The 17,511-nt window shown below is 39.8% G+C and overlaps 1 protein-coding gene across 2 annotated transcripts in view; it reads right to left on the bottom strand.

Moving 5' to 3' along the window:
• LOC118377266 (collagen alpha-1(VIII) chain-like) overlaps positions 1-16,136 on the bottom strand; it is a 34,872-nt gene extending 18,736 nt beyond the window's left edge. The window contains exon 1 of one of the 2 annotated variants that reach the window (XM_052499789.1): positions 16,066-16,136. The gene's annotated coding sequence lies outside the window, so the exon portion shown is untranslated. The remainder of the gene's footprint in view (positions 1-16,065) is intronic. The other variant, XM_052499790.1, reaches the window with a different exon arrangement.
• Between the last annotated feature and the right edge of the window lie 1,375 nt (positions 16,137-17,511).

Genomic DNA, 17,511 nt, shown 5'->3' with positions numbered 1-17,511 from the left:
CGTCATTGTAAATAAGAATTTGTTCTTAACTGACTCAAATCAATTTTTTTTTAAAGAAGCTATTGCCATTCTACCACAGGATGTCTGTTTGCCACCACTTCCAACCACAGCAGTGTCTACTTGGTCCTGCGCCACAACTCTTTTATCGCCCCCAACTCGGGGGTTTGAAAATAATCACATTTCCATTTCTCCTCTGTATTTCCCTGACTGCTTCCAGATGGTAACTTTAATTCTCAATAATCAAAAGGGGATCATGAGGAAAAGCATGTTGAATACCAACCATGCTGTTGAGATATGTGCTTCTTTAGTAGTCTGTAGTCAGGTCTGGCATCGCTGTTTCAACGGCACCCCTTGGCCTAATACCCCTTCACTATGTAAACATGCAGTGAACAAGAAAAGATGACAAGTGAACTTATACGTGAACATTACTGGCCCTGTCATCGTCTATCCAAATCGAACACGGCTTGTTTCTGATTCTGATCAAACTGCAACCTCACTTCAAACACGGACACAGGAAGCAAATAAATAAGGGATAATATCATATTTTCCACTGATCTGAACTCTGGACTTTTGAGGTGGTAAAATCAGACTCTCTGTTATGACGCTCAGTAAGACAATATGCAGCTCAGAGGACCAGTTCTCTCTCTACCCAGAATACCATCAGATGTATTTCTAATGTTTCTAATGTTCACAAAAACTGAAAACGTTTTTTTTATCCTGCCATATTGTACTTTTAGTGTGTTTTTTTAATCCTATTTTCTATTATTCTCCATAGTATTATCATTATCACTGCATTGTTGGGAAAGAGCTCTCAAGGAAGAATTTCACAGTACTGTTTTACACCGGTTGTATCCTGTGCACGTGGCGAAATAAACGTTGAAACTTGAAACATATTCAACAGGCTGTATATGACGCATATCACTCGAAGACTGGCAATGGAGACAAGCTCAGCTGGAGCAGACTCACAGTCAAAAGGTTAGTGGGTTAAACATATTCTATGGAACAGACTCACAGTCAAAAGGTTAGTGGGTTAAACATATTCTATGGAACAGACTAACAGTCAAAAGGTTAGTGGGTTAAACATATTCTATGGAACAGACTAACAGTCAAAAGGTTAGTGGGTTAAACATATTCTATGGAACAGACTAACAGTCAAAAGGTTAGTGGGTTAAACATATTCTATGGAACAGACTCACAGTCAAAAGGTTAGTGGGTTAAACATATTCTATGGAACAGACTAACAGTCAGACTAGAACAGTCAAAAGGTTAGTGGGTTAAACATATTCTATGGAACAGACTAACAGTCAAAAGGTTAGTGGGTTAAACATATTCTATGGAACAGACTAACAGTCAAAAGGTTAGTGGGTTAAACATATTCTATGGAACAGACTCACAGTCAAAAGGTTAGTGGGTTAAACATATTCTATGGAACAGACTAACAGTCAAAAGGTTAGTGGGTTAAACATATTCTATGGAACAGACTCACAGTCAAAAGGTTAGTGGGTTAAACATATTCTATGGAACAGACTCACAGTCAAAAGGTTAGTGGGTTAAACATATTCTATGGAACAGACTCACAGTCAAAAGGTTAGTGGGTTAAACATATTCTATGGAACAGACTAACAGTCAAAAGGTTAGTGGGTTAAACATATTCTATAGAACAGACTCACAGTCAAAAGGTTAGTGGGTTAAACATATTCTATGGAACAGACTAACAGTCAAAAGGTTAGTGGGTTAAACATATTCTATAGAACAGACTAACAGTCAAAAGGTTAGTGGGTTAAACATATTCTATGGAACAGACTCACAGTCAAAAGGTTAGTGGGTTAAACATATTCTATGGAACAGACTCACAGTCAAAAGGTTAGTGGGTTAAACATATTCTATAGAACAGACTCACAGTCAAAAGGTTAGTGGGTTAAACATATTCTATGGAACAGACTCACAGTCAAAAGGTTAGTGGGTTAAACATATTCTATGGAACAGACTCACAGTCAAAAGGTTAGTGGGTTAAACATATTCTATGGAGCAGACTAACAGTCAAAAGGTTAGTGGGTTAAACATATTCTATGGAACAGACTAACAGTCAAAAGGTTAGTGGGTTAAACATATTCTATGGAACAGACTCACAGTCAAAAGGTTAGTGGGTTAAACATATTCTATGGAGCAGACTAACAGTCAAAAGGTTAGTGGGTTAAACATATTCTATGGAACAGACTAACAGTCAAAAGGTTAGTGGGTTAAACATATTCTATGGAACAGACTAACAGTCAAAAGGTTAGTGGGTTAAACATATTCTATGGAACAGACTCACAGTCAAAAGGTTAGTGGGTTAAACATATTCTATGGAACAGACTCACAGTCAAAGGTTAGTGGGTTAAACATATTCTATGGAACAGACTCACAGTCAAAAGGTTAGTGGGTTAAACATATTCTATGGAACAGAACAGTTAAACTCACAGTCAGTCAAAAGGTTAGTGGGTTAAACATATTCTATGGAACAGACTCACAGTCAAAAGGTTAGTGGGTTAAACATATTCTATAGAACAGACTCACAGTCAAAAGGTTAGTGGGTTAAACATATTCTATAGAACAGACTCACAGTCAAAAGGTTAGTGGGTTAAACATATTCTATGGAACAGACTCACAGTCAAAAGGTTAGTGGGTTAAACATATTCTATGGAACAGACTCACAGTCAAAAGGTTAGTGGGTTAAACATATTCTATGGAACAGACTCACAGTCAAAAGGTTAGTGGGTTAAACATATTCTATGGAACAGACTCACAGTCAAAAGGTTAGTGGGTTAAACATATTCTATGGAACAGACTCACAGTCAAAAGGTTAGTGGGTTAAACATATTCTATAGAACAGACTCACAGTCAAAAGGTTAGTGGGTTAACATATTCTATGGAACAGACTCACAGTCAAAAGGTTAGTGGGTTAAACATATTCTATAGAACAGACTCACAGTCAAAAGGTTAGTGGGTTAAACATATTCTATGGAACAGACTCACAGTCAAAAGGTTAGTGGGTTAAACATATTCTATGGAACAGACTCACAGTCAAAAGGTTAGTGGGTTAAACATATTCTATGGAACAGACTCACAGTCAAAAGGTTAGTGGGTTAAACATATTCTATGGAACAGACTCACAGTCAAAAGGTTAGTGGGTTAAACATATTCTATGGAACAGACTCACAGTCAAAAGGTTAGTGGGTTAAACATATTCTATGGAACAGACTCACAGTCAAAAGGTTAGTGGGTTAAACATATTCTATGGAACAGACTCACAGTCAAAAGGTTAGTGGGTTAAACATATTCTATGGAACAGACTCACAGTCAAAAGGTTAGTGGGTTAAACATATTCTATGGAACAGACTCACAGTCAAAAGGTTAGTGGGTTAAACATATTCTATGGAACAGACTCACAGTCAAAAGGTTAGTGGGTTAAACATATTCTATGGAACAGAGATGAGGGAAAAGGGGGGAAGAAAAGGAAGGATTTTCATTTTTACCACGTTGGGCTTTACTTGATGCCGTTTTGCTTGCGTCGGTTCCAGAAATCAAGCCTGAACAGTTTAAGTTGAATGCGGATCATGTCCTCTGAACACAAAGGTAGGACGCGTGACTGGAGTCAAAGTACTGTAAATCTTATAAAGCTGCCCTTGGAAACTCTACACAGAATACCAGAGGGAAATGCCTGACACCTTCCCATGGACCAATCTGTGTGCTCTCTTTCCTTCCCTGAATAAAAGGAGTTTTACCCTACAGATGTAGGGTCTTAATTTGATCACTCTTTTCTTGCTGAAACTTTTTGTTTTGTTGCTGACACTTGTAGTGTATTCAAGGTTTAAAAAGGCTCCTAAAGGTTGTAATTTCCACTTTAAAATGTCAGACTTGATTTGTCCTAATGAAAAATGTATCAACCCCTACAAAAATGTTCAATAATTATAATCCACATAATTCACATTTCCTATTGCTGCAGCATTATTTTCCTGCTGTGGGAAACTGGCTCAAATTAAGATCCTACATCAGTACTCACTGATCCAAGGTCAAGTTTAGCATTTCCCCATCTAATAGGTAAGGTTAGGATATGATGAGAGTAAGCTGATTTTAGGTCAGAGCCTCAGTTCAGGTTCCCTTCCTACAGGCTGTGGCTGGTGCCCTAAAGAAGCCCATTGTCTTTGGTGTCATCCCATTCCCTTTCGCCCAAACGATGTCCACAGGTAACCATGGCAACCACTCCAACCTTACTCTACCACACACACACACACACACACACACACACACACACACACACACACACACACACACACACACACACACACACACACACACGGTAATGACTGGAGCAGAATCAGTGGAATGGTATGAAATACATTAAACACATGGTTTCCATGGTTTCCAGGTGTTTGATGCCATTCCATTTGCTCCGTTCCGGCCATTATTATGAGCCGTCCTCCCCTCAGCAGCCTCCAATAATGAGTAGTGTGTTAAACAGAAGAAGAGCAGCTCAGTATTAGCAGCAGTATGTGTTAGTGATATCTGGGAACCTTGTGACTTCTCGACCTTAAACCCTAAATCCTAACCTTATCATTTACCCTAATCTTAAACATAACCCTTACCTAACACTAACTTAACTGTTTTATATTTCAAGTTCAATGGGGTGACGTCAGAGTTGGGACGTCCAAAAGTATCCCACTTAGACTTTTTCCCAGCAGCATTCTGGAGTTTCAAAGGGAAAGACACACCACTGGTTCCACAGGAATGTCCGATCAGCTGACAGAGCCGGGCGGGAGCCAAACACACATCTGGGGACTGTAAAACCCATCGGGACCTAAGCCTCTCTCTCTCCCTCTCTCGTCTTCATCTCATCTGTGGGTGCTCTCTCTGTGTATTCAGGAACACCACTCCACACTTCACTCAGCTGACCTGGTCTAGAGGTGAAGACCCTTGGGCAGCAGAGACAGAGAGACAGAGCGGGAGGGAGGGAGGCAAATAGGAAGAGAGAGAGAGAGAAAGAATGAGAGAAAACGAGAGAGACAGAGAGAAGGAGAGTGAGACACAGAGACAGCAAGAGAGAGACAGCCCAAGAAAGAGAAGTAGAGAAAGAAATAGGGAGGGAAAGAAAGAGAGCTAGACCTGTTAGCCCCATCAGACAACTGTATGAGGATGAGATGGCTGTGAGGTCTCCAGTCCCACTCTGACAACAGTAGTGTGGGGAGCAGCAGAGGAATCAATCGTCCCTCCAACTCACTCCTGATCCTTTGTCTTTCTCTCACTTTAACTTTGTTCCCCAGCTCTCCTCTCCATTCCTGCCTCCTTCACCCTCCCCTCCCCTCTGCTCTCCTCTCTTCTCCCTCCTCTCCCCTCTCCTCTCCCTGTATGTGCTGTTCATCTGGCCTTGTCCGATGTGATTTATCCCATCACAAACACTACTCCACTCCCAACTCCCAGCAGCCTAAATACCTGCCCTGCAAAGGTCAGCGCCTCTGCCAATACTCCCGTTGTCCTGCCCATTTTATGAGCTGATCGATGTGTGTGTGTGCCTGGCCTTTTCCAGCATTCCTTCACACATAGATGCTCTCTTTACAGAGCAAGGCTACAGGAGTCACCCTGAGTTATTTGGTCGTAGCTCTCAGCCTCCAGAGGTGGGAAACCAATGGTGATCACAATGACCTCAGCAGTACACAGCTCACAGAGCTGGGTGGGATAGGATGTCGTAATGGAGGTCAGGGTCAACGAGGGGTCAAGAGGGTCACAAATAAGCTGAGGAGAGGCTGACTTTATGTTGGGAAGGCTTTGGTACCTTCACAATACTTGGTGATCTCAGACTAAGACTATTTATGTTGTTAACACTGGGAACTGTGAGCTGTCACATATTTTAGGCCACACTTTTGTGGAGAGGCACGATATTCTTGTTAAGCTTGAGCTGTATTGAATGTTGTAAACCCTCCAGGAACTGAACTCTAATCTAATTTAAAATAAAGGTATTCTATTCTATACATGTTTAAATCCATGGACATAACTGATATAAATGACTGATGATAAATGATGTCACAGTATCAGTGGTGTAAAGTACTATGTTGAAGTACTAAATACGTTTTTGGAGGTATCTGTACTTGAATTTTCTATTTCTATTTATGACAAATTTTACTTCACTACATAAGAAAATATGTACTTTTTACTCCCATACATTTTCTCTGAGACACAAAAGTACTCATTATATTTGGAATGCTCAGGCAGGACAGCAATATGGTCAAATTCACACACCTATCAATATAATGCAATGTAATCCATACTGCCTCTGATCAGGAGACTCATTTTGTCTGAGTGTTGGAGTGTGCCCGTCTGTCCGTAAATATAAAAAACAACCTGTGTAGTCTGGTTTGCTTAATATAAGGAATTTGATGTATAGCATTTACTTTTTTAGTATGACAATTCAATACTTTTTCCACCACTGTACTTAAGTACATTTAAAATCAGATACTTTAAGACTTTTACTCAAGTAATATTTTACTGGGTGACATTCACTTTGACTTGAGTTATGTTTTATTAAGGTATCTTTACTTTTACTCAAGTATGACTATTGAGTACTTTCCCAACTACTGCAGTGTGAGAAATATCCCATCCAAGAGACCAGTCTAAGGGACTTTGGCTTCTGTCGTCGATGCTCTCTTCACAATAACACTGGTAACACTTTACCCTGCAGTTACAAAGCAGGTACCATGTAACGCCATGTTAATAATAAAATGTTATTACCGTTGGTTACATAAGGTGTTACCATAACACATATTTCTCCTTCCCCCCTGTACCATAAATATATATATAACAGCATGTTGGGTTGTTTTTACCCACATGCTGATGGCTTCACTCCAGACCATTAAACCAAACCCAGGATAATTTAGGATCTCTCAGCAGAGAGATGTACAGTACGGCCACGGGCCAGACAGGATAGTGATGAGAATAAGGAACATGATGGATGTCAGAGACAACTTAACGTATTATACAGTTCAGCAATCAAATATGTTCTATATCACATGTCATACCAAACTGACGTAGGAATTCTGAATTCCATGCCATTCGCTTGAGACATCATCCGCGTAACTTTCAAGGATATTTTATTAAGAATATGACTCCACATATCTGCATAACTTTCAAGCTATTTTATTTTAGATATCCACATAACTATCAAGTTATTTTGTCAGTAATATTATTAAATTCACTATGAATACTTCAATTCAGAATCTACATAACTTTGAAGCTATTTTATTTTAGATATCCACATAACTGTTAAAAAAGTAATTTTATCAGAAATGATTTATACCCTTTGACTTATTGAACATTGTGTTGTGTTACAAGCCTGCATTTAAAAAAAATTAAATATATTTGGTCTCACCCATTTACACACAATACCCCATAATGAAATAAGTGAAATCATGTTTTTAGAAATTGTTGCAAATGTATTTTAAATTAAATACAGAAATATCTAATTTACACAAGTATTCCCTCCCCTGAGTCAATACATGTTAGATTCACCTTTGGCAGTGATAACAGCTGTGAGTCTTTCTGGGTAAGTCTCTAAGAGCCAATACAGCTGTGAGTCTTTCTGGGTAAGTCTCTAAGAGCTTTGCACACCTGGATTATACAATATTTGCACATTATTCTTCAAGCTCAAACAAGTTATTTGTTGATCATTGCTAGACAGCCATTTTCAAGTCTCGCCATAGATTTTCAAGCATATTTAAGTAAAAACTGTCACTAGGCCACTCTGGAACATTCAATGACATCTTGGTAAGCAACTCCAGTGTATATTTGGCCTTGTTTTAGGTTATTGTCCTGCTGAAAGGTGACTTTGTCTCCCAGTGTCTGTTAAATAGCACACTGAACCAGGTTTTGTTAGCTCTATTCCATGTATTTGTATCCTAAAAAAACTATTTAGTCCTTGCCGATGAAAAGCATACCCATAACATGATGCAGCCACCACCATGAGGTGTTGGATTTGCCCCAAACATTATGCTTTGTATTCAGGACATAAAGTTAATTTCTTTGCCACATTTTTTTGCAGTTTTACTTTAGTGCCTTATTGCAAACAGTAAGAATGTTTTTAAATATTTTTTCTTTTGTACAGGAAGTTCCTTCTTTTCACTCTGTCATTTAGGTTGATATTGTAGAGTAACTATAATGTTGTTGATCCATCCTCAGTTTTCTCCCTTCACAGCCATTAAACTCTAACTATTTTAATTCACCATTGGCCTCATGGTGTATCTTTGTAGTGACTGGGTGTATTCACTGCTCGACTGAGGGACCTTAGATATTATTGCACACAGAGTGAGTCCATGCAATTTATTTTGTGACTTGTTAAGCCCATTTTTCCTTCTGAACATATTTAGGCTTGCCATAACAAAGGGGTTGAATCCTTATTGACTCAAGGCACTTCAACCTTTCATTAAAAAAAAAATATATAATAATAACATACTTCCAATTTGACATTATGGGGTATTGTGTGTAGGTCAGTGAAACTAAATCTCAATCTTCAGGCTGTAACACAACAAAATGTGGAAATACTTTGTGTGAATACTTTCTGACGGCACTGTAATTAAATGCACTATCAATACATCTATTCAGTGGGTGTTACATCCTGACGAGCTACTAAAGAACCAGACACAGCAGCTGCAGTGGAACGGAACAGGGCTTCTCTGCTCCCGGCCGTAGGGCTGATCTGCTAGGGATAGACTGCTACTGTCCCGTATTTGGTAGTGTGCTCAAATCACAGCCACTGCAGCTGTGTGATCCCAGGGCACATTCCCCTAAACCTTATAAACACTTCTTATACAACGGCATTAACAGAGAGTAGGAGAGAGACAGACAGACAGACAGACAGACAGACAGACAGACAGACAGACAGACAGACAGACAGACAGACAGACAGACAGACAGACAGACAGACAGACAGACAGACAGACAGACAGACAGACAGACAGACGGGAAAGAAAGAGAGAAAGAAAGAGAGAAAGAAAGAAAGAGAAAGAGAGAGAAAAACCTGGTTCCCTGTAGAGGAAAGTCTGTGCAACGACAGCAACACAGCAGAACCCGAGACAGAGCTGCATTTCCTGACAAAATGTCAGAAATATAAAACAATTAGAGAGTGTAATTTCCCCAAATTTGAAACCCTTATTCAGCTTCCCACCCTGTTGGGGGAGGACGCAGAGAGCTGTGGGTTGGCAGCGCACTACATTGCTGCCTGCTATAAGATGAGGGACAGTGTCTGACAGACCAAACAACCATGTCCTCTATATTGTTCAATAGTTATTTTGACCCTTGGTTATTGTTGTTACTGTTGTCCTGTTGACAATATTCATTACAATTATTTTAATATTGTAAATATTTAAAGTAAGCTTTGGCAAGATGTACATTTTTACGTCATGCCAATAAAGCAAATTGAATTGAATTGAATTGAATTGAATTGAAGAGAGAGAGAGAGAGAGAGAGAGAGAGAGAGAGAGAGAGAGAGAGAGAGAGAGAGAGAGAGAGAGAGAGAGAGACCTACTAATTTATGAGCTAGAGCAGTCACACAGTGTGTTTTTGTCCAATAGATTGACACTAATTGCCTAAGCAATACAGGTTTAAATGTAATTTCATTATGTGATTTGTTTGTTGAAAATGTAAATGTTCCTCCCCTAATAATCAGAGTGACCCTTTATAATACACAGCCACTTGTCAGTCTGAGGCGAGGGTTGATGTGCAATATTCTGATTTTATATGTGTTTATGTGTTGTGTTTTACAATTCAAATGTATAAAGTCCAACAGCAATATGTGCAATGAATTGTATGTGTAATGTCCTAGCCTCTGTTCTGAAACGTGTCTATATGTCCTTCCTGTTGTTTTTAAATGTCTGATGTACATATGTTGTCCTTTTGTATATAATGTTGTCGTGGTTACAGTATATGTTCACCTGCCCAGGGACTAAGTATGTAAATGAGCTCTTTGCTAAATCTGGAGCAACGCATGTTTTTGTTGCATGCTGTCCCTGTCCAAATAAACTTCAGAAAATAAATAAATAAATGACATCACCAGGTGTGATTTATTTTAAACTAGCAAAGAACACAGTTATAACCATGTCAGAGACTCAATCTCCACTTTTCGTTGTCGAGTCAAATCTCTGCCAACTGACTACACCCGAATCCCCTCCTCACCCTGAACAAGGCAAGGTCACCAGCCTTAGCTCACACAACACATACAATAGGTTGCGGCTTAAAAGTTGAATTCCAAACGATTTCAGCAACCCCTCCCTGGAATGGCTGAGCGGTCTAAGACAGATCACACCGGGTACTGTGGTTCCACACCTTCAGGGGGAGAGTGACCCTCTGGGCAGGGTAGAGTGACAACCCGCTGCCCAGGCCTTTTTCTGGCCCTCTCTCTCAGGCTGCACAGCAGACACCCAGGAATGCTCCCACAATGAACCTCAGAGACGACAGAAACAACCTGCTGCTGTATCTAATCCTTGTATAGGAAGAGAGGGAGGAAGAGAGGGGAAAGAGAGAGAGGAAGAGAGAGGGGAACGAGAGAGAGCAAAAGAGGGGGGAAAGAGGGAGAGGAAGAGAGGGAGGAAAAGAGGGGAAAGAGAGAGAGGAAGAGAGGGGAAAGAGAGAGAGCAAAAGAGGGGGGAAAGAGGGAGAGGAAGAGAGGGAGGAAGAGAGGGGAAAGAGAGAGAGCAAAAGAGGGGGGAAAGAGAGAGAGGAAGAGAGGGGGGACAGAATAGAGTCTCCCTCAGGGTCCAGGCTCAGATCTATGGGCCAGGAAGTGAAGGTAAAGCTAGGATGCTGCATGGGGCTTTTGGGAACCCATTAAGAAGCCCAGAGCCACATAGTCATGTCTAGTGGACACAGGACCTACTGACTCTACAAGGACAGGCCATCAGGCTGCACATATCCTGACTCCTGTAGGTACGTTTTCAATGGGTTAATCTGTGTTCAACAGCCTCTCTCTCTCTGCCTCGAATGATATGAATGTGAATAATATGAATAATATTTGAATGCTAAGCGAAGGATTTAGCATATGATCATATTCAGGAGATGACATCACCATCCTAACACATGATGTGGTATTAACTAACTAGACTGGAGATGACATCACCATCCTAATACATGATGTGGTATTAACTAACTAGACAAAAATGACATCACCATCCTAATACATGATGTGGTATTAACTAACTAGACTGGAGATGACATCACCATCCTAATACATGATGTGGTATTAACTAACTAGACTGGAGATGACATCACCATCCTAATACATGATGTGGTATTAACTAACTAGACTGGAGATGACATCACCATCCTAATACATGATGTGGTATTAACTAACTAGACTGGAGATGACATCACCATCCTAATACATGATGTGGTATTAACTAACTAGACTGGAGATGACATCACCATCCTAATACATGATGTGGTATTAACTAACTAGACAAAAATGACATCACCATCCTAATACATGATGTGGTATTAACTAACTAGACTGGAGATGACATCACCATCCTAATACATGATGTGGTATTAACTAACTAGACTGGAGATGACATCACCATCCTAATACATGATGTGGTATTAACTAACTAGACAAAAATGACATCACCATCCTAATACATGATGTGGTATTAACTAACTAGACTGGAGATGACATCACCATCCTAATACATGATGTGATATTAACTAACTAGACTGGAGATGACATCACCATCCTAATACATGATGTGGTATTAACTAACTAGACTGGAGATGACATCACCATCCTAATACATGATGTGGTATTAACTAACTAGACAAAAATGACATCACCATCCTAATACATGATGTGGTATTAACTAACTAGACTGGAGATGACATCACCATCCTAATACATGATGTGGTATTAACTAACTTGACTAGACTGGAGATGACATCACCATCCTAATACATGATGTGGTATTAACTAACTAGACTGGAGATGACATCACCATCCTAATACATGATGTGTATTAACTAACTAGACTGGAGATGACATCACCATCCTAATACATGATGTGGTATTAACTAACTAGACTGGAGATGACATCACCATCCTAATACATGATGTGGTATTAACTAACTAGACTGGAGATGACATCACCATCCTAATACATGATGTGGTATTAACTAACTAGACTGGAGATGACATCACCATCCTAATACATGATGTGGTATTAACTAACTAGACTGGAGATGACATCACCATCCTAATACATGATGTGGTATTAACTAACTAGACTGGAGATGACATCACCATCCTAATACATGATGTGTATTAACTAACTAGACTGGAGATGACATCACCATCCTAATACATGATGTGGTATTAACTAACTAGACTGGAGATGACATCACCATCCTAATACATGATGTGGTATTTAACTAGACTGGAGATGACATCACCATCCTAATACATGATGTGTATTAACTAACTAGACTGGAGATGACATCACCATCCTAATACATGATGTGATATTAACTAGACTGGAGATGACATCACCATCCTAATACATGATGTGGTATTAACTAACTAGACTGGAGATGACATCACCATCCTAATACATGATGTGATATTAACTAACTAGACTGGAGATGACATCACCATCCTAATACATGATGTGATATTAACTAACTAGACTGGAGATGACATCACCATCCTAATACATGATGTGGTATTAACTAACTAGACTGGAGATGACATCACCATCCTAATACATGATGTGGTATTAACTAGACTGGAGATGACATCACCATCCTAATACATGATGTGGTATTAACTAACTAGACTGGAGATGACATCACCATCCTAATACATGATGTGATATAACTAACTAGACTGGAGATGACATCACCATCCTAATACATGATGTGGTATTAACTAACTAGACTGGAGATGACATCACCATCCTAATACATGATGTGGTATTAACTAACTAGACTGGAGATGACATCACCATCCTAATACATGATGTGGTATTAACTAACTAGACTGGAGATGACATCACCATCCTAATACATGATGTGGTATTAACTAACTAGACTGGAGATGACATCACCATCCTAATACATGATGTGGTATTAACTAACTAGACTGGAGATGACATCACCATCCTAATACATGATGTGGTATTAACTAACTAGACTGGAGATGACATCACCATCCTAATACATGATGTGGTATTAACTAACTAGACTGGAGATGACATCACCATCCTAATACATGATGTGGTATTAACTAACTAGACTGGAGATGACATCACCATCCTAATACATGATGTGATATTAACTAACTAGACTGGAGATGACATCACCATCCTAATACATGATGTGGTATTAACTAACTAGACTGGAGATGACATCACCATCCTAATACATGATGTGATATTAACTAACTAGACTGGAGATGACATCACCATCCTAATACATGATGTGGTATTAACTAACTAGACTGGAGATGACATCACCATCCTAATACATGATGTGGTATTAACAAACTAGACTGGAGATGACATCACCATCCTAATACATGATGTGGTATTAACAAACTAGACTGGAGATGACATCACCATCCTAATACATGATGTGGTATTAACTAACTAGACTGGAGATGACATCACCATCCTAATACATGATGTGATATTAACTAACTAGACTGGAGATGACATCACCATCCTAATACATGATGTGGTATTAACTAACTAGACTGGAGATGACATCACCATCCTAATACATGATGTGGTATTAACTAACTAGACTGGAGATGACTGGAGATGACATCACCATCCTAATACATGATGTGGTATTAACTAACTAGACTGGAGATGACATCACCATCCTAATACATGATGTGGTATTAACTAACTAGACTGGAGATGACATCACCATCCTAATACATGATGTGGTATTAACTAACTAGACTGGAGATGACATCACCATCCTAATACATGATGTGGTATTAACTAACTAGACTGGAGATGACATCACCATCCTAATACATGATGTGATATTAACTAACTAGACTGGAGATGACATCACCATCCTAATACATGATGTGGTATTAACAAACTAGACTGGAGATGACATCACCATCCTAATACATGATGTGATATTAACTAACTAGACTGGAGATGACATCACCATCCTAATACATGATGTGATATTAACTAACTAGACTGGAGATGACATCACCATCCTAATACATGATGTGGTATTAACTAACTAGACTGGAGATGACATCACCATCCTAATACATGATGTGGTATTAACTAACTAGACTGGAGATGACATCACCATCCTAATACATGATGTGGTATTAACTAACTAGACTGGAGATGACATCACCATCCTAATACATGATGTGGTATTAACTAACTAGACTGGAGATGACATCACCATCCTAATACATGATGTGGTATTAACTAACTAGACTGGAGATGACATCACCATCCTAATACATGATGTGGTATTAACTAACTAGACTGGAGATGACATCACCATCCTAATACATGATGTGGTATTAACTAACTAGACTGGAGATGACATCACCATCCTAATACATGATGTGATATTTAACTAGACTGGAGATGACATCACCATCCTAATACATGATGTGATATTAACTAACTAGACTGGAGATGACATCACCATCCTAATACATGATGTGGTATTAACTAACTAGACTGGAGATGACATCACCATCCTAATACATGATGTGATATTAACTAACTAGACTGGAGATGACATCACCATCCTAATACATGATGTGATATTAACTAGACTGGAGATGACATCACCATCCTAATACATGATGTGGTATTAACTAGACTGGAGATGACATCACCATCCTAATACATGATGTGGTATTAATTAACTAGACTGGAGATGACATCACCATCCTAATACATGATGTGATATAACTAACTAGACTGGAGATGACATCACCATCCTAATACATGATGTGGTATTAACTAGACTGGAGATGACATCACCATCCTAATACATGATGTGGTATTAACTAACTCGATGGAGATGACATCACCATCCTAATACATGATGTGATATAACTAACTAGACTGGAGATGACATCACCATCCTAATACATGATGTGGTATTAACTAACTAGACTGGAGATGACATCACCATCCTAATACATGATGTGATATTAACTAACTAGACTGGAGATGACATCACCATCCTAATACATGATGTGATATAACTAACTAGACTGGAGATGACATCACCATCCTAATACATGATGTGGTATTAACTAACTAGACTGGAGATGACATCACCATCCTAATACATGATGTGATATTAACTAGACTGGAGATGACATCACCATCCTAATACATGATGTGATATTAACTAGACTGGAGATGACATCACCATCCTAATACATGATGTGGTATTAACTAACTAGACTGGAAGTAAAGCTACTGGGTCAGTTCTCTCAGAGTTAACACCTCTGACATCACCATCCTAATACATGATGTGATATTAACTAACTAGACTGGAAGTAAAGCACTGGGTCAGTTCTCTCAAGTTACACCTCTGACAAGCCCTGGTATTCTACTGAACAGACTGTCTGTTTCAGATGTCCTTTTCTCTTTGGAAAAACCAGTGCCTCATCATCACGAGATTAAGGGTTATTAGCATGATCTTTTAGAACTCAGTGAAGAAAGGTTACAAAAGTCCCAATTTAACACTGAACAATTTGAGCTGAACGTTCTCCTCATTTTAACCACATAGCCTTCAGAACAACCCAGACACGTGCAAAGAATCTCGCCCCGTTCCCTCGTCACCCTTGCCAGAATACACAAAATCACCGGAGGAGAAAAATGCAGACATTGAAAGCACCAAAGAGTCAGGTGGTACCAGGTCTAGAGAATGAGAATACACTCCTGATAAACACCCAGTTCACAAAACCCCTCCAAATCATCATCATAATATTAGCCAAATTAATCCTGACAGACCACACCTTCTTCCAGGAAACCTATAGGATGTCCTTACCTTGCTCAGTGTGTGTCTGTTGAGGGGAACTATCACTGGAGTTACAGAAGTGTGATACAGACCCCTGAACAGAAGTAAACAGCATGGACTAGGCTTTTATGTGCAGGTGGGTGGAGCTACTGGGGAGGAGACTAGGCTTTTATGGTCAGGTGGGTGGAGCTACTTGGGAGGAGACTAGGCTTTTATGTTGAGGTGGGTGGAGTTAACTAACTGGAGACTAGGCTATTATGTGCAGGTGGGTGGAGCTACTGGGGAGGAGTACTAAGAGAAGGTGGGCAGAGGGAGAGGTGAGGTAGCCCTGAGAGAGTGTGAAGAGGGAGAGAGAAAGATAATACATGAGGGGGGAGAGAGAGAGAGAGGGAGAGATGACAGGTATTCTCCTAATACAAAGTGAGTGGATTAAGAGAGAGGGAGATAGATAGAAGAGAGATGGGGAGAGACTGCAAGAGAGGTGAATAGAGAAAAGAGAGATGGATTGGGAGAGGAGAGGTGGATATAGATAAGAGTGGTGGATAGAAAGAAGAGATGGGGATAGAGAAGAGAGTTGGACAAAGAAGAGAGATGGGATAGAGAGAAGAGAGGTGGATAGAGAGAAGAGAGATGGATAGAGAGAAGAGAGATGGATAGAGAGAAGAGAGGTGGATAGAGAGAAGAGAGATGGATAGAGAGAAGAGAGATGGATAGAGAGAAGAGAGGTGGATAGAGAGAAGAGAGATGGATAGAGAAGAGAGACTGGATAGAGAGAAGAGAGGTGGATAGAGAGAATAGATGATGTGATATTAACTAGACTGGTGGATCAGAGAAAGAGATGGATAGAGAGAAGAGAGACTAGAGAAGGAGGTGGATAGAGAGAAGAGATGATGGATACTAATTAGACTGGAAGAGAGATGGATCAGTTCTCTCAGAGAAGAGAGGTGATCAGAGAGAAGAGAGATGGATAGAGAGAAGAGAGATGGATAGAGAGAACTAGGTGGATAGAGAGAAGAGAGGTGGATAGAGAGAAGAGAGATGGATAGAGAGAAGAGAGGTGGATAGAGAGAAGAGAGGTGGATAGAGAGAAGAGAGGTGGATAGAGAGAAGAGAGATGGAAGAGAGACTGGGTGGATGAGAAGAGAGGTGGATAAGAGAGGTGGATAGAGAGAAGAGAGGTGGATAGAGAGAAGAGAGGTGGATAGAAGAAGGTGGATAGAGAGAAGAGAGGTGGATAGAGAGAAGAGAGGTGGATAGAGAGAAGAGAGATGGATAGAGAGAAGAGAGGTGGATAGAGAGAAGAGAGATGGATAGAGAGAAGAGAGGTGGATAGAGAGAAGAGAGGTGGATAGAGAGAAGAGAGAGGTGGATGAGAGAAGAGAGGTGGATAGAGAGAAGAGAGGTGATAGAGATAAGAGAGGTGGATAGAGAGAAGAGAGGTGGATAGAGAGATGGACATAGAGACATCACCATCAA

The sequence above is a fragment of the Oncorhynchus keta genome, chromosome 37 (genome assembly GCF_023373465.1).
Source record: "Oncorhynchus keta strain PuntledgeMale-10-30-2019 chromosome 37, Oket_V2, whole genome shotgun sequence".
NCBI classification, from domain to species: domain Eukaryota; kingdom Metazoa; phylum Chordata; class Actinopteri; order Salmoniformes; family Salmonidae; genus Oncorhynchus; species Oncorhynchus keta.
Note: the sequence above shows the minus strand (reverse complement) of the source record. Positions and strands in the feature narration are given on the sequence as shown.